The 19,039-nt window shown below is 41.8% G+C and overlaps 1 protein-coding gene across 2 annotated transcripts in view; it reads left to right on the top strand.

Annotated features, from left to right (window-relative positions):
* The window catches only part of UNC5C (unc-5 netrin receptor C), a 395,140-nt gene that overhangs the window by 302,062 nt on the left and 74,039 nt on the right, over positions 1-19,039 (top strand). The window lies entirely within an intron of this gene.

Here is a 19,039-nt window from a genome sequence, read left to right as displayed (position 1 = left end):
GGTTGTGATTTTGGTGGTTTTCTTAGAAGGGGTGACTTCAAGTCCTTCTACCATGCCATTTTGTCTCCGTCTCTGTTGCTACTTTTCTGATTGTTTTTGTAGTTCTCTGTTCTCTTTTCTTTCAGTTTCTTCTCTTTTGATTTGAAGGGCCTCCCTGGTGGCTCAGATGGTAAAGAATCTGCCTGCAGTGCAGGAGACCTGGGGTTCTATGCCTGGGTCAGCAAGATTGCCTGGAGAAAGAAATGGCAACCCACTCCAATATTCTTGCCTGGGAAATCCCATGGACAGAGGAGCCTGGTGGGCCACATACAATCCACGGGGTTGCAGAGTCAGACATGACTGAGCAACTAACACGTTTTTGTGATTTGATGATTTTCTTTACTGTTATATTGGTGTTCCTTTCTCTCTAGTTTTTGTGTATGTTTTAGGTTGGTTTGTGATAACCATGGGATCCATATATATTGAACCTATAACTATATCTAACTTGTTTTAAACCAGTGATTAAGTTCAAAATCATTATAAAATACCTTCTTTTTTTTTTCTTTAACTCTTCTTCACATGTTATGTATTTCATGTCATATTATACATCTTTGTCTCTCTTCAGTGTTGTAGTTATTTTGATTTAAAATGTTTTTCTTTTAATCTTTGTGCTAGCTTATTTAAGTGGTTGATCCACAACCTTTACTATATATTTGCCTTTACTAGTTTGATTTTTCTTTTCCTTTAGATTCTTACTTATTGTTGTAGTCTTTTCCACTGACCCTTTTACATTTCTTTTAGGTGAGGGTTAGTGCTTATGAACTTGATTCTTGCTTTCTGAGAAGTTCTTTACCACTTCTTCAATTCTAAATTATAATCCTGTTTGGTAGTGTATCCTCGGTTGGAAGTTTTTCCCTTTCAGCACTTTAAATATATCACACCACACCCTTATGGCCTGCAAGTTTCTGCAGGAAAATAAGCTGATAACCTTCTGGAGGTTCCTTTGTGTGTACGATTTTCTGTTTTTTCTCTTGCTTTAACTTTTGCCTTTTTAATTATGACATGTATGGTGTGGGTCTGTTTGGGTTCATCTGTACTTAAATATCTGTTTCCTTCTTCAGGTTCAAGAAACGTTTAGCCATAGTTTCCTCAACTGCATTTTTAATCCTTTTCTCTCTCTCCTTTCCTTTTGGGCCTCCTATAATGCGAATGATGGTACACTTAATGTTGTCTCAAAGGTCTGTTAAACTGTCATTTTGGAAATTTGTTTACTTTTTGCTGTTCTGGTTGGATGACTTCCATTATATCATCTTCTAGATCACTTATGCGTTCTTCTGTAGCACTTGTGTGCGCGCTAAGTCACTCCAGACGTGTCTGACTCTTTGCAACCCCATGGACTGTAGCCTGCCAGGTTCCTCTATCTATGGGATTCTCCAGGCAAGAATACTGGAGTGGGTTGCCATTTTCTTCTCCTGAGGATCTTCCCAACCCAGAGATCGAACCCGAGTCTCTTGCATCTCCTGCATCGGTGGTTGGGTTCTTTACCACTAGCGCCACCTGTGAAGTCCAATCACTTAGTCTGCTGTTAATTCCCTGTAATGTGTTTTTCATTTTAGTTATTGTATTACTCAGTTCTGACTGGTTCTTTTTTATATTTTCTAGTTCCTTCTTAAAATTCTCACTGCATTCATATGTTATGCCCTCTAATTCAGTTAGCATTCTTATTACTAATGCTTTGAACTCTTTATCTGGCAAATTATTTATTTGTCTCATTGTTTGCTTTTTCAGGGTTTTCCTCTTCATTTGAAACAAATTTTTCTGTCTTATTTTTTTAACCTTCTTTGTTTCTATGATATTAGGTGAAGCAATTACCTGTTCTGGTCTTAAAGCAGTGTGTAGGAGCATCCCTATACAATATGTTTGTGCCAGGTGGCTTTGGTCAAAGAGTTGGCTTTAACATGAGCATGAGTCACGTCTTCCCTCCGGGAGTGCTGGCAGGTTTCACTTTTGTGGGAAGTGGTGCTGAGATAGAGGTGCTAGAGCCAGCACCAAGTGTGAGCTGGGCTTTATCCTCTGTTCAGTGCGGCCAGCACCAACCTATCGGGGGCAGAGGCAGGTCCCAAGCTGCTGGAACAGAAGCCCAGAGGGTCAGATCCAAGCTGGCTCCATCCCCTCCATGTGTTTTCTCCTTCCCCTCCCAGCATCTGCACCCCCACCTCAGTAGGGGACAGTGCTGGAACAAGAGAAGTGGGTGCTTGGTGTGGGGTGGGAGCTCTGGTTGTTCAGTCCCAAGCAGAACCGTGGCCCACTCCCCATGCGCTGCCTTTGCGAGCACCAGCAGTGGCTGTCCTTGCCCCATTCAGATGCATTCTCGCTCTGCGCCGGCTCCTCCTGCACAACCGCGCCCTCTCCTTGGCCGCGGCAGCACTTCTCCTGGTGTGAAGCTGTGCTGATGAGCAAGAGGGGCCAGAGCAGGTCCTGGGCTCAGACTGTGACATATGCTGGGACAGACTCGGGAATCTGGCCAAGGCCCAGGCAGTTTAAATCTGCTTCTTTTGCCTTGTTCCTAGGAGTAAGCAAGCATGTGCACACTCTTCCCAAGGAGAGTTTAGGTTCCTTATGGCCTTCCTGTTAGTCATGCTTGTTTTCCAACCAGCTAAGGGGACTTGTCTTCGGGCTTGGATCACACAGGCACCCAATATATGGCTTGACCCACCCACTCTCTAGGGCAGGTATTTGTCCTTGTAATCTCCCTTTTCCAGGGGACACAGGTCCCAACCTGATCGCTTCTCTTCCCTTCCTACTCGATCCTGTGAGGATCTTTCTGACATCCTAGGCAGTACAAGAAAGAGTCTTTCTGCCAGTCTCCAGTTTGTTTTCAGTGGGAATTGTCCCACAGATAGATATGTTTTTGATGTGTTCCTGGGGGGAGGTGAGCTCCACACTCTCCTATGCCACCATTTTGAGCTTTCCTGCTTTCCTTTTTGTTCTAAGATGAACATCACTTCTGTGTTTGGATTGAGTTGTTTGGATTTTGTTCCATCTCCTTTAAAATATGCTTAATGTTAATAATAATTTAAGCATATTAACTATATGCCAAGCACCAAGTAATTTGTGTGTTAACACATTAGATCCTCAGAAACCTTAGGAAATTAGTTCTAGAGTTTTACTCATGTAACAAATAAGAAGGAGAAGGCAATGGCAACCCACTCCAGTACTCTTGCCTGGAAAATCCCATGGATGGAGGAGCCTGATAGGCTGCAGTCCATGGGGTCGCTAAGAGTTGGACACGACTGAGCGACTTCACTTTCATTCATTGGAGAAGGAAATGGCAGCCCACTCCAGTGTTCTTGCCTGGAGAATCTCAGGGACGGGGGAGCCTGGTGGGCTGCCGACCATGGGGTTGCATAGAGTCGGACACGACTGAAGTGACTTAGCAGCAGCAGCAGCAGCAATTAAGAGCCATAGGGCACATAGAAGAGAAGAAACTTAAAAAAAAAAAAAAAGAAGAGAAGAAACTTGCCAAAGAGAGGCACAGACATGCGTTTGGAACCCAGGCAGTCTGGCCTGAGAATAACCCTCTTATCTGGAACTGTAGGAACTGCTTCTTACATAATAGTAAAATTTTCAGTCACACACAATGGGGTAATCAACACCAAACAGCAAAAACTGAATATGCAAATAGGATACCCTAACATTTCCTCATAATTATTTTTATTACCTGTTAGTAAAACCCCACATCTTTATAAATACTTGAGTAAATTACTTCAAATATGCCCCAAATTATTGAAAAGACTGTAGTTACTACTCCACAAGGACAGAAACAGTGCTTTGCCTCACTGCAACCCTGACAAGTTATGGTTTATGGGCAAAGCCTTTTATTGTTTTCTGAACTTCAACCTATTTTTCTCTCTTCTTGAATGTTTTATACATAGCTAAAAATAACTTCTAACTTAGAAAGACTTCTCCCTTATATAAATCAAATGATTTGCTATATGGAAGGGGTGGGAGGAAGCCAAGTCGCAGAGGGAAGTCAACGAGAAGCTTGAAATGAACAAAATATGAACAGAATTCAGAGGTAAGGCCCAAGTACTGACTCCTGATTAACCACAATTAATTTAAGAATAAATTGCATTGCAAAAATATAATTAAATACTTACTACTCAATACTATTAATTTCTAGTATCTTTTCATTACAGAAGATACTGTATTATTTCTTGGAATTTTACATACAGTTCCTATAAGGAGACTCATGTGAAACTACTTCAAATGCAAGAGTGTCACTTTATTTGATGGTATTGGGTTCTGGAGATAGTGCATGAAAAGGATATATTTTTCAAGAAAAGGATAAAATGTAAGTAAGGCTTTTATGTTGGTTTATCTTCCTGATTCAGACCACCCTTTACGTGATAAACAGAATTATTCTCACACATTGTTTTTCCTTCCATACGTGCTCTCCTCGAGCTTTTAGTTAACCAACATGCGTATAGGTGTTGTTTTATCCTCTTTTGTCAGTATCCACGTTACATTTCTTAGTACTGTGATCTACAAGAAATGAAATTAATGAGGGTTTTATTGTTGTTACTTTGTAAATCAAAACTTTAGAGAATCACTCTTTTCATGGAAATAACTGGAGAATTTTGAGCATTTTAGTTGTTGTAGAGAATCATACAGTACTACCTGGATCCTTTGTAAGGTCAGGGAATCAACTCATCATCATCCTTTTAGCCCTTTAATCGCATCTGCCTCTGCCACCTCTATCCCAGCTCCATACACAGGTTCCCGGGCCAGAAGCAAGATGGTTTTGTTCTGCACCCTCCTTTCCACATACAGTCAACTCTTCTTCCCTGTCCCTTGTCCCTTCAAATTGCTTTCTGAATCCATTCTTTTCTCCTCAGTCCCCTTGCTCCTTCCTTAATTCATTCTTTGTGTCCTCTCATCAGGACTGTGGCAGTCTTTTTATTTATTCAGTTTGTTTTGTTTTGTTTGAAGCTTTTTGCCAATTTAATTAATCCTCCATCAACCCTATGATGTGGGTCCTATTATTTGCCCATTTTACAGTTAAGAAGGAAAGGCCCAGAGAGGGCAAGCAAGTTGCTGGATGTTACCCCACTAGTAGTAGTGGAGTTTGGGACTTTATTTAATTTTTATTGGTATATAGTTGGTTTACAATGCTGTGTGAATTTCAGGTGTACAGAAAAATGAATCAGTTATACATCTAGCCACTGTTTTTTATATTCTTCTCCCATAAGGCCATTACAGAGTATTCAGTATAGTTTCCAGTGCTACACAGTAATTCAAAATGGATTAGAGACCTAAATATAAGACTGGACACTGTAAAACTCTTAGAGGAAAACGTAGGCAGGTCATTCTTTGACATAAATTACAGTAAGATTTCTTTGATCCACTTCCTTAGAGTAATGAAAATAACAAAAACAAATAAATGGGACCTAATTAAAAGCTTTTGCACAGCAAAGGAAACATAAACAAAACAAAAAGACAATCCTCAGAATGGGAGAAGATATACACCAGTCAGAAAATGGGTAGAAGACTAAATAGACATTCCTCTAAAGAAGACATACAGATGGCCAAGAAGCACTTGAAATGATGCTCAACATCACTAATTGTTGAAATGCAAGTCAAAACTACATTGAGGTATCACCTCACACCCGTCAGAATGACCATCATCAAAAAATGTACAAAAACTAAATGCTGGAGAGACTATGGAATAAAGGGAGCCCTCATATGCTATTGGTGGAAACATAAGTCGGTACAGCCACTATGGAGGTTCCATACTGTTCCATAACAGTATGGAGTTTCCTTAAAAAAGCTAAAAATAGAAGTACCATATGACCCACCAATCCCAATCCTAAACATATACCCAGAGAAAACCGGAATTCCAAAAGACACATGCAACCAATGCTCACTGCAACAGTATTTACAATAGACAGAACATGAAAGCAACCTAAATGTTCATCAGCAGAGGACTGGGTAAAAAAGATGTGGTACATGTATACAATGGAATATTACTCAGCCGTAAAAAAGAACAAAATAATACCATTTGCAGCAACATGGATGACCTAGAGACTGTCATACTGAGTGAAGTAAGTCAGACACAGAAAGGCAAACATATCACTTACATGTGGAATCTAAAAAAAGGGTGCAAATGTACTTACATATAAAACAGAAGTAGAGTAACAGACGTAGAAAACAAACCTATGGTAACCCGGGGATAAGGGGGTAGGAGGGATGAATAAAGGAGGTTGGCATTGACACACGCACACTGCTATGTATAAAATAGACAATGGCATTCGAAACTGGTTTCCTTCTTCCATTGTGCCCCCAATAATCCACATGCTCCCTAAAATAGTCATTCTTAAAGTGTCATTATGTTTCTTCTTTTTAAACCCTTCAGTAGATCACAGCATTAGAGTCCCTCAGTGATTTCCTGAATGCCTCGCTACATCCTTACTCCGCTCCCCCTGACCATGCAGCTAAGTCCACTGTCCACTGCTCAGACTCCCTGAGGCTTCAAGCTGGGTGAAGCACCTGAAGCTTCCTCTTTCTGAAATGTCTTCATTCTTCAGCCCACACTTTCCTTCTTACCTTCCCAACAAGCTTAATTCCATCTTTGAGAAACTAGTTCAGGTGTCTCCTCCTTAAATGTCCTCTTCTCACATAATTTGATCCTCAATTTACTTCCATCCTTGCACATGCCTTGTTGCTGTTGTGGTGTAGTTGTTTGTCTACAGGTTTATCCTGTGAGGAGAGCACCACTCTCCTGATTTGTCCCTTTATTGTCCAACACTTGACACGATGCCTAGCACATAGTAGGGACTCAGTGTTTGTGGCATGGAACTGAAATAACAAGATGCCTAGCTCTTTGTTTACTGAAATCAAAAGTTCTTGAGAAGCTCTCTTATAGGCTCAGGTATACTGGGATCACCTAGATTTTGTGATTAGTAGATGAAATTCTGTAGCACCTTAAAATTCACCAGCAGATATAGGTATAATGTGGGCTACAGGGAGTTTGATTTTAAAATTTGACTTAATCAAAATGTATTGGCCACTGGACACTCTAGACCCACACTAGTAAATGGCAGTAAAATATTTGGATGTCTCCTAGCATCATTTCAGAGGCCCTCTTCTATCTCATGGTTTCTCCAGTGAGTCCACTTGGAGGCGAGGTTAGCCCTGAGGATTTGACCTTACACAGTGGAAATTTCTCCTTCATGGATCACAGCCTCATCATGTCAGAGAGGCTTGCATAACTCAATGAAGCTATGAGCCATGCCATGCAGGGCCACCCAAGGCAGATGGGGACAGATGTGTCATAGTGAAGAGTTCTGACAAAATGTGGTCTGCCGGAGGAAGAACTTGCAACCCACTCCAGTACTGTTGCCTGTAAAACCTCATGGACAGTATGAAAGTGCAGAAAGTTATGACACTGGAAGATCATCCCCCCAGGTTGGAAGTTGTCCAGTATGCTACTGGGGAAGAGTGGAGAGTAATTACTAATAGCTCCGGAAGGAATGAAGTGGCTGGGCCAAAGTGGAGACAGCACTCGGTTGTATATGTGTCTGGTGGTGACAGTAAAGCCCAGTGCTGTGAAGGACAGCATTGCATACCAACCTGGAATATTAGGTCCATGAATCAAGGTTAAATTGGATGCGGTCAAGCAGAAGATGTCAAGAGTGAACATCAACATCTTAGGAATCAGTGAACTAAAATGGACAGGAATGGATAAGTTTAATTCAGATGGCTATTATGTCTACTACTGTGGGCAAGAATCCCTTAGAAGAAATGGAGTAGCCCTCATAGTCAACAAAAGAGTCCAAAATGCATTACTTGGGTGCAGTCTCAAAAATGACAGAATGATCTCAGTTAATTTCCAAGGCAAACTATTCAGTATCACAGTAATCCAAGTCTTTGCCCCAACCACTGATGCTGAAGAAGCTGAAGTTGACCAATTCTATGAAGACCAGCAAGACCATCTAGAACTAACACCAAAAAATGATGTCATTTTCATCACAAGGGATTGGAATGAAAAAGTAGGAAGTCAAAAGATACCTGGAATAATAGACACATTTGGCCTTAAAGTACAAAATGAAGCAGGGCAGAGGCTCACAGAATTGTCAGGAGAATTCACTAGTCTTAGCAAACACCCTTTTTGAAGAGCCACTCTACACATAGACATCACCAGATGGTCAATACTGAAATCAAATTGATTATGTTCTTTGCAACTGAAGATGGAGAAGCTCTATACAGTCAGCAAAAATAAGACCTGGCACCAACTGTGGCTTAGATGATGAGCTCCTTATTGCAAAATTCAGGCTTAAATTGAAGAAAGTAGGGAAAACCATTGCCTACTACAAAAGTAGGCAATTCAGGTATGACCTAAATCAAATCCCTTATGATTATACAGTAGAGGTGATAGATTCAAGCGATTAGATCTGGAATACAGAGGGCTTGAAAAACTATGGATGGATGTTCATAAATTTGTATAGTAGGCAGTGACCAAAACCATCCCAGAGGGGAAAAAATGCAAGAAGGCAAAGTGGTTGTCTGAAGAGGTTTTACAAATAGCTTAGGAAAGAAGTGAAAAGCAAGGGAGAAAGGGAAAGATATGCCTAACTGAAAGCAGAGTTCCAGAGACTAGCAAGGAGAAATAAGAAGGCCTTCTTAAGTGAACAATGCAAAGAAGTGGAGGAAAACAGTAGAATAGGCAAGACTAGAGATCTCTTCAAGAAAATCGGAGTTATCAAGGGAATATTGATATCCAACATCACTGGATGGTGACTGCAGCCATGAAATTAAAAGATACTTGCTCCTTGGAAGGAAAGCTATGACAAACCTAGGAAGCGTATTAAAAAGAGACAACATTTTGCTAACAGAGGTCCATATAGTCTATGTACTGATGTGAGACTTGGTTCATTAAGAAGGCTGAGTGCCGAAGAATTGATGCTTTTGAATTGTGCTGGAGAAGACTTTTGAGTCCCTTGGAAAGCAAGATGATGAAAGCAGTCAATCCTAAAGGAAATCAACCCTGATATTCACTGGAAGGACTGATGCTGAAGCTCTGATACTTTGGCTACTAGATGCGAAGAGCAGACTCACTGGAAAAGACCCTAATGCTGGGAAAGATTGAAGACAAAAGGAGAAGTGGTGGCAAAGGAATAGATGGTTATATAGCATCACCAACTCACTGGACACGGACTTGAGCAAACTCTGGGTGATAGTGGAGGACAGAGGAGCATGGTGTGCTGCAGTAGATGGGGTCACAAAGAGTCAGACATGACTAGTGGCTGAAGAAGAACAACAACAGTGGATATTTGTTTTCCTAATATCTAGCAGAACTTAGCTTGAAGGAATGTTTAAAATTACTCTATGTATATGTGCATATATATATGTATATATATTCATTGCTAATTTTTACAGTTAAAGTACCAACTCTATTGGTTCAGTTCATTCCCTCAGTTCAGTTCAGTCGCTCAGTCGTGTCCGACTCTTTGCAACCCCATGAACCACAGCACACCAGGCCTCCCTGTCCATCAACAACTCCCGGAGTTTACTCAAACTCATGCCCATCAAGTCGGTGATGCCATCCAGCCATCTCATCCTCTGTTGTCCCCTTCTCCTCCTGCCCCCAGTCTCTTCCAGCATCAGGGTCTTTTCCAATGAGTCAACTCTTCTCATGAGGTGGCCAAAGTACTGGAGTTTCAGCTTCAGCATCAGTCCTTCCAGTGAACATCCATCAGTCCCTCAGTCATGTCCAACTCTTTGTGACCCCAATGACTGCAACATGCCAGACCTCCCTATCCATCACCAACTCCTGGAGTTTCCCAAACTCATGTCCATTGAGTCGGTGATACCATCCAACCATCTCATCCTCTGTCGTCCCCTTCTCCTCCCACCTTCAGTCTTTCCTAGCATCAGTGTCTTTTCCCGTGAGTCAGTTCTTCACATCTGGTGGCCAAAGTATTGGAGTTTCAGCTTCAACATCAGACCTTCCAGTGAACACTCAGAACTGATCTCCTTTAGGATGGACTGGTTGAATCCCCTTGCAGTCCAAGGGATTCTCAAGAGTCTCTCCAACACCACATTTCAAAAGCATCAGTTCTTCAGTGCTCATCTCTCTTTATAGTCCAACTCTCACATCCATACATGACTACTGGAAAAACCATAGCCTTGACCACACAGAACTTTGTTGGCAAAGTAATGTCTCTGCTTTTTAATACGCTATCTAGGTTGGTCATAAATTTCCTTCCAAGGAGTAAGCGTCTTTTAATTTCATGGCTGCAGTCACCATCTGCAGTGGTTCTGGAGTCCAAAAAAATAAAGTCTGCCACTATTTCCACTGTCTCCCCACCTGTTTGCCATGAAGTGACTGGATGCCATGATCTTTAGTTTTCTGAATGTTGAGCTTTAAGCCAACTTTTTCACTCACCTCTTTCACTTTCATCAAGAGGCTCTTTAGTTCTTCTTCACTTTCTGCCATAAGGGAGATGTCATCTGCATATCTGAGGTTATTAATATTTCTCCTGGCAATCTTGATTCCAGGTTGTGTTTCATCCAACCCAGGGTTTCTCATGATGCACTCTGCATGTAAGTTAAATAAGCAGGGTGACAACATACAGGCTTGACGTACTCCTTTTCCTGTTTGGACCAGTCTGTTGTTCCATGTCCAGTTCTAACTGTTGCTTCCTGATTTGCATACACGTTTCTCAAGAGACAGGTCAGGTAGTCTGGTATTCCCATCTCTTTCAGAATTTCCCACAGTTTCTTGTGATCCACAGAGTCAAAGGCTTTGTCATAGTCAGTAAAGCAGAAATAGAAGTTTTTCTGGAACTCCCTTGCTTTTTTGATGACCCAGTGGATGTTGGCAATTTGATCTCTGGTTCCTCTGCATTTTCTAAAACTAGTTGAACATCTGGAAGTTCACAGTTCATGTATTGTTGAAGCCTGGCTTGGAGAATTTTGAGCATTACTTTACTAGCATATGAGATGAGTGCAGTTATGCAGTAGTTTGAGCATTCTTCGGCATTGCCTTTCTTTGGGATTAGAATGAAAAAGGACCTTTTCCAGTCCTGTGGCCACTGCTGAGTTTTCCAAATTTGCTGGCATATTGAGTGCAACCCTTTCACAGCATCATCATTTAGGATTTGAAATAGCTCAACTGGAATTCCATCACCTCCTCTAGCTTTGTTTGTAGTGATGCTTCTTAAGGCCCACTTGACTTCACATTCCAGGATGTCTGGCTCTAGGTGAGTGTGAGTGATCACACCATCATGGTCATCTGGGTCATGAAGATCTTTTTTGTACAGTTCTGTGTATTCTTGCCACCTCTTCTTAATATCTTCTGCTTCTGTTAGGTCCATGTCATTTCTGTCCTTTATTGAGCCCATCTTTGCATGAAATGTTCCCTTGGTGTATCTAATTTTCTTGAAGATATCTCTAGTCTTTCCCATTCTATTGTTTTCCTCTATTTCTTTGCACTGATCACTAAGGAAGGCTTTCTTCTCTCTCCTTGCTATTCTTTGGAACTCTGCATTCAGATGGGAATATCTTTCCTTTTCTCCTTTGTTTTTTGCTTCTCTTCGTTTCACAGCTATTTGTAAGGCCTCCTCAGACAGCCATTTTGCTTTTTTGCATTTCTTTTTCTTGGGGATGGTCTTGATCCTTGTCTCCTGTACAGTGTCACAAACCTCCATCCATAGTTCATCAGGCACTCTATCAGGTCTAATCCCTTAAATGTATTTCCCACTTCCACTGTATAATCATAAGGGATTTTATTTAGGTCATACATGAATGGTATTGGTTTTCCATACTTTCTTTAATTATGAATTTGGCAATAAGGAGTTCATGATCTGAGCCACAGTCAGCTCCTGGTCTTGTTTTTGCTGACTGTATAGAGTTTCTCCATCTTTGACTGCAAAGAATGTAATCAATCTGATTTCAGTGCTGACCATCTGGTGATGTCCATGTGTAGAGTCTTCTCTTGTATTGTTGGAAAAGGGTGTTTGCTATGACCAGGGCATTCTTTTGGCAAAACTCTATTAGCCTTTGACTTGCTTCATTGTGTGCTCCAAGGCCAAATTTGCCTGTTAGAGGTGTTTTTTGACTTCCTACTTTTGCATTCCAGTCCCCTATAATGAAAATGATATCTTTTTTGGGTGTTAGTTATAAAAGGTCTTGTAAGTCTTCATAGAACCATTCAACTTCAACTTCTTCAGCATTACTGGTCGGGGCATAGACTTGGATTTCCGTGATATTGAATGGTTTGCCTTGGAAATGAACAGTGATCATTCTGTCATATTGAGATTGCATCCAAGTACTGCATTTCAGACCCTTTTGTTGACTATGATGGCTACTCCATTTCTTCTAAGGGATTCTTGCTCACAATAGTAGATATGATGGTCCTCTGAGTTAAATTCACCCATTCCAGTCCATTTTAGTTCGCTGACCTAAAATGTCAACATTCACTCTTGCCGTCTCCTATTTGACCACTTCCAGTTTGCCTTGATTCATGGACCTAACCTTCCAGGTTCCTATGCAATATTGCTCTTTACAGCATCGGACCTTGCTTCCATCACCAGTCACATCCACAGATGGGTATTGATTTTGCCTTGCGTCCATCCCTTCATTCTTTCTGGAGTTATTTCTCCACTGATCTCCAGTAGCATATTGGGCACCTACCGACCAGGGGAGTTCATCTTTCAGTGTCCTATCTTTTTGCCTTTTCATACTGTTCATGGGTTTCTCAAGGCAAGAATACTGAAATGGTTTGCCATTCCCTTCTCCAACGGATCACATTTTGTCAGAACTCTCCACCACTACCTGTATGTCTTGGGTGGCCCTACATGGCATGGCTCATAGTTTCATTGAGTTAGACAAGGCTGTGGTCCAGGTGATAGAGATCTAAAAATGTGTATAACAGGCTTGACACTACTACATGTCTTCTTTGCTCATACATTTAAGAAATACTAATTAAGCACCTACTATATGCTAGTTCTGGGCCATGGGAATATAGCAGTGATCAAAAAACTAAACCCAAATCTGTTAAGCCTACATTCTGGTAGAGGAGACAACTAGTAAGTAAAATACCGATTTTATGAGCTGAAGAAAATAAGAGAGTGTGAGATTGGGGGCATAGGCAGAGGGAGATGTTGCAGTTTTAAAGTGGCTCATTGAGAAGGTGACCTCTGAGGAAAGCCCTGAAGGAGAAAAGAGAGCAAACTTATTGGGGAAAGATTCTTCCAAGCAGGAATAATCAAATTCAACATCCCCAGGACAGGAGGGTCCTGATGTACATAAGAACCAGTGTCTAAAGAGGTGACAGAATGGAAGAGGAAACTAGGTGATCTCAGGTCAGGGGCCCTAGTTTGCAGGAGATCCTGTGGGTTTTTATAAGGACATTGGCGTTGACACTGAGCAATATGGGGAGCCACTGGAAGGTTGGACATGAGGTATAGCATAATCTGACTTAGGGTTTAAGGACCTCTCTAACTGTGTTGAGGATAGATGTTAGGGCCTAAGGGGAAAAGCAAAGACAAGACAGGAAGTTGTTGCAGTTAATCCAGGAGAGAAATGATGGTGACCTTCATGGAAAAGTGATTGGTGCTGAAGGGACAAGAAGTGGTCAAATTCCAAATGCTTCTTGATGCCACATAGGCAAAGGGAGAGAAAGAGAAGGGTCAAGTCCAAGTCTGAGGTTTCTAAGTTACTGGAAGGATGAGGTTGGCCTTAACTGTGACAGATAAGGTGGTGGGAGGAGCGGGTTTGAAGGGCAGTTGGGGAGGATGTTATTAGACAACTGAGTGGGCTTGTAAGAAGACAGTTGGATGTATGAGTTTGGAGTTCAGGGATGAGGTCGGACTGGAGATAAATTTAGGAGTCATCTGCGTGAGAATGGATGAGCTCACCAAGAAAGTGAATGTGGATGGAAAATAGAAAAAAGAAGAGGTCCATGGACAGAGCTACCCAGGGAGAACAGACCTAAGCTCAGAGAAGCTGTGGAGGGTGGGAAGAGATGGTACAAAAGCTAAGAAAGTGCCCTGTCTGGAGAAAGCAAGCACGGATGAGGGAGAAACCTATGGGGTCAAATGCTGCGGCTGAGTCGAATTAGTCAAGTACTAAAAACCTCACCAGCCCATCTAGCAAAGTGAAAGGAGTTGGTGCCTTTGAAAAGAGCAGTTCTAACAGTGGAGGCGAGTGTGAATTAGAGTAGATCCTGTAGGGATGAAGAGGACAGGGACTGGAGAAATGTGCAAACAAGTATTCCAAGGCATTTTTTAAGATGAGCAGAGAAACGTGGGGGTAACTAAAGGCAGAAATGAGTAGGGATGGGTTTTCTTGTAAGTTGTGAAAGATAATCACATGTCTGTATGCTGGTGGAAATGACTCTGTGTCGAGGGAAAATTAATGATTTAAAAGAGAAGAATTTCTGGGGTGTGGTCTTAAATAGGAGAATGGGATTAGGATGCAAAATACAAGTGAGAGGTGAGGAGGAGTGACAAGGGAAGAAGGCGGCTGCAGAAGTAGAGTTGATAGGTGGGTGATGGGAGCTTTGGGAGATCTTGGTCATTCATCCGCTGAAAGTGAGGATAGAGGGGGAAGTAGTGTCTAAGCAGAGAGGAGAAGGTGTGAGATAGGTGTCTAGGAGTGTGGAACAGTGAACAGATGATGAAAATATAGTACAATATTTTGGGCAGAATTTAGGGCCAACTTCAGTTCTGTCATCACAAACTTATGATTAGGCCACTCGGCATGGCTTTGCACTGCCGCATTCCGCTGTGAGGAGAAGGTGGAGCCGACAGTGCAGATCCAGGAGGTTGCTCACTGGACCTCCCAGGCCCGGTGGTGCGTTGGGTTTGGGAAATCAAACATTCCCTATTTGAGAGGGCTCTAGAAGAAGCAGCAGCATCATAAGGAGCTAGGATTTAGAGAAAGTTCAAGAAAACATTCTGAAAAGAGGTTGAAATTTTGGAGGACAGTAATGCTATGTTCCAAGGAAGTGTGGAAGGATTGGGAGAGTTTTGGAGGATGGGTGATGGGGACCTGCTGAGCAAGATGGAGATTCTGTTGCAGGAGGTGAGTGATGGCCTGCAGTCTGAACCTGAGCTTCTTGTGAAGATGAGGTCTCAGAACAAGGTGTTGTAACAAGACTGGGAGTTCTCAGGCATAGGGGACAGGGAGAGGGACATTTTACCAAAAGCCAGAGTCCTTGGCTCTTTTCTTCACTCCTATCACTATTTTCTAGCTGTAGATCTCATGGTTTCTTCAGACAGAGGCACACAGGCTATCTCAGTGTGGAGAACAGATTGAAGCAGAGCTTCCCTGGTTAAAGCTGAAGGGGAAGAAGGCAGTATCCCTCAGAGGGTCCAGGAGAGCGGCCACATTTCTAGAGCGCCTCAGAGGTCCTCATATCTCATGTAGTCATTGCTCCTATGCTGAAGAGAGACACCAAGGAAAATGCAAAGCCATGTATAAGAAAGTAGAGATTACATGCCCAATAATCACATAAGTCTTTTTAAATCCTTTGTCAACAGTGCTGATTGCTTTTTTATTCCATGTAATAAACTTTTCAAATAAACAAGTGGTTTGCAATATCCCTTGAGATCTCTTCATGTCATTTATGATCCGGATAGCATTACTGTTGTTACCTATTATGTACATAGAAAAAACCCATAGTTTTGCACAATCTTGACTTATTAATAGGTTGGGTTCTTCAGAAGCAGAGCATGAAGCAGAGGTCTGAATGCAAAGGGTTGGTTATGGGAGTGCCCCCAGGAGAGCCCAGTCAAGAGAGAAAAGGAGAGACCCAGAAAATGTAAATTTAGGAGATGTGTTAAGGAGGTAGCTTCAGCCTGCAACCCTGCAAGGGAGCTCTCGAGAATGACAACTCAGGTTCCAATCTGATTAGACAAAAGGTTTATTTCCACACCTGTGCGGACATAGCAAAGGAGGAGGTCATAGGGGGGGAACCTGTGAGCCCCTAGGTACTTCCAGGCAAAATATCCAGGAGTCCAAGGGCTATTCTTCAGAGAAAAGTAGCTGGCACAGTTCAAGAAAATTATAGATACCAAGGGAATATTTCATGCAAAGATGGGTTCAATAAAGGATAGAAATGATATGAACCTAACAGAAGCAGAAGATTAAAAAAAAAGAAGCAGAAGATATTAAGAAGAGGTTGCAAGAATACACAGAAGAACTGTACAAAAAAGATCTTCATGACCCAGATGATAACAATGGTGTGATCACTCACCTAAGCCAGACATCCTGGAATGTGAAGTCAAGTGGGCCTTAGGAAGCATCAATACGAACAAAGCTAGTGGAGGTGATGGAATTCCAGTTGAGCTATTTCAAATCCTAAATGATGATGCTGTGAAAGTGTTGCACTCAATATGCCAGCAAATTTGGAAAACTCAGCAGTGGCCACAGGGCTGGAAAAGGTCAGTTTTCATTCCAATCCCAAAGAATGCTCAAACTACCGCACAATTGCACTCATCTCACATGCTAGTAAAGTAATGCTCAAAATTCTCCAAGCCAGGCTTCAACAATACATGAACTGTGAACTTCCAGATGTTCAAACTGGTTTTAAAAAAGGCAGAGGAACCAGAGATCAAATTGCCAACATCCACCGGGTCGTCAAAAAAGCAAGGGAGTTCCAGAAAAACATCTATTTCTGCTTTATTGACTATGCTAAAGCCTTTAACTGTGTGGATCACAACAAACTGGAAAATTCTGAAAGAGATGGGAATACCAGACCACCTGACCTGCCCCTTGAGAAATCCGTATGCAGGTCAGGAAGCAACAGTTAGAACTGGACATGGAACAAGAGACTGGTTCCAAACAGGAAAAGGAGTACGTCAAGGCTGTATGTTGTCACCCTGCTTATTTAACTTACATGCAGAGTGCATCATGAAAAATGCTGGGTTGGATGAAGCACAAGCTGGAATCAAGATTGCCAGGAGAAATATCAATAACCTCAGATATGCAGATGACATCACCCTTATGGCAGAAAGTGAAGAAGAACTAAAGAGCCTCTTGATGAAAGTGAAAGAGGAGAGTGAAAAAGTTGGCTTAAAGCTCAACATTCAGAAAACTAAAGATCATGGCATCCAGTCACTTCATGGCAAACAGATGGGGAGACAGTGGAAATAGTGGCAGACTTTATTTTTTTGGACTCCAGAACCACTGCAGATGGTGACTGCAGCCATGAAATTAAAAGACGCTTACTCCTTGGAAGGAAATTTATGACCAACCTAGACAACATATTAAAAAGCAGAGACATTACTTTGCCAACAAAGTTCTGTGTGGTCAAGGCTATGGTTTTTCCAGTAGTCATGTATGAATGTGAGAGTTGGACTATAAAGAGAGATGAGCACTGAAGAATTGATGCTTTTGAACTGTGGTGTTGGAGAAGACTCTTGAGAGTCCCTTGGACTGCAAGGAGATCCAACCAGTCCATCCTAAAGGAGATCAGTCCTGAGTGTTCATTGGAAGGCCTGATGCTGAAGCTGAAACTCCAATACTTTGGCAACCTTAAGTGAAGAACTGACTCATTGGATAAGACCCTGATACTGGGAAAGACTGAAGGCGGGAGGAGAAGGGGATGACAGAGGATGAAATGATTGGATGGCATCACCGACTCAATGGACATGAGTTTGGGTCAACCTCAGGAGTTGGTGATGGACAGGGAGGCCTGGTGTGCTGCAGTCCATGGGCTCGCAAATAGTCAGACACAACTGAGTGACTGAACTGAACTGTACTGATGGGTCTTTGAAAGACACACACACAGACACACACACCCCCAGGAAGCCCTACAGTACCTTTTCTAAGTGGAAAGCTTTCTTTCGAGTGGCAGAGATAACCTGCATAGAGATTCTGATGATATTAATATCAGTTTTCTATTATCAGTAAGCAGGGTTTTTTTTTTTTAATATTTTGAATCTTGCTATCTTTTCCCTTGCACTTCTAGCAAGATTTTATTACCACACATGATTGTGTGTGTGTGCTAAGTCACTTCAGTCATGTCTGACTCTGCAGTCCTATGGACTGTAGCCCTCTAGGCTCCTCCATGGGATTCTCCAGACAAGAATGCTGGAATGGGTTGCCGTTTCTTCCTCCAGGGGATCTTCCCAACCCAGGGATTGAACCTGCGTCTCTTAAGTCTCCTGCATGGGCAGGCAAGTTCTTTACCACTAGCACCACCTGGAAAGCCCATATTACAAAACACATGGGGCCAAATTTTGAGAAAATCCAGGTTAAGCCAGCGTGTCTTTTACCAGCTATATCTAAGCACAGTATTGAATGTGCTGTTTTAAATGAGAACAAAATGCATGTTTTAAAACTCCACTATTTTAGATGGACTTCAGTCTTCTTCACTTTCATTAAATATCCTTAAATGTAAACATTGTTTCAAAACTTACTACAAATAATTATTCTTATCTACATCCTCATATGTTTACTTCAAGCTGATTTCTGTTTTTCCCTTTAAATTGTGGCCTCTCTTCTAAGGATTAGAGAAGCATTATTTTAGAGTCTCAGTGTTAAACATAATTTGTGTAACATCCAGCTCACTGACAGATTTAGAGATTAATTTCCAGACCTCTTGTGGTGCTGGGGGAAGCTCCTTAAGATTTTGAAAATGGCAACACTGTTGAGTCCCTACTACTAAAGGTTACTTGTATCTGTATCCACTCTAATGCGCAAGGAAAGTTTTAAGTGTGGTAAATATCAGTATGTTTTGCTTTATGGAAAACCCGTGAGGAAGAAAAGCAATTTATGGGACAAAAACTGTTTATCCTTCATAAGGATGTATATTACAGAATGTCCTTCCCTCCTTTCATTCTGTAAGGATAACATTGCTGTTGCTAAACTGAGATTTACTTACGAAAAATAGTTGAGTGGTTTTGAATAGTCATGTCTTAGGTGCTCCAGAAGCAAACCATGAGAGCCAGATTTGATGCTAGTGACAGACAAAAGGAGAGATTCGACTATGACTTACATGCTCTTTAGATTGTGCTGAGAGTTGGTAGAACCTTTTTTTTTCCCCTCC

The sequence above is a fragment of the Cervus canadensis genome, chromosome 19 (genome assembly GCF_019320065.1).
Source record: "Cervus canadensis isolate Bull #8, Minnesota chromosome 19, ASM1932006v1, whole genome shotgun sequence".
Taxonomy (NCBI): domain Eukaryota; kingdom Metazoa; phylum Chordata; class Mammalia; order Artiodactyla; family Cervidae; genus Cervus; species Cervus canadensis.
Note: the sequence above shows the minus strand (reverse complement) of the source record. Positions and strands in the feature narration are given on the sequence as shown.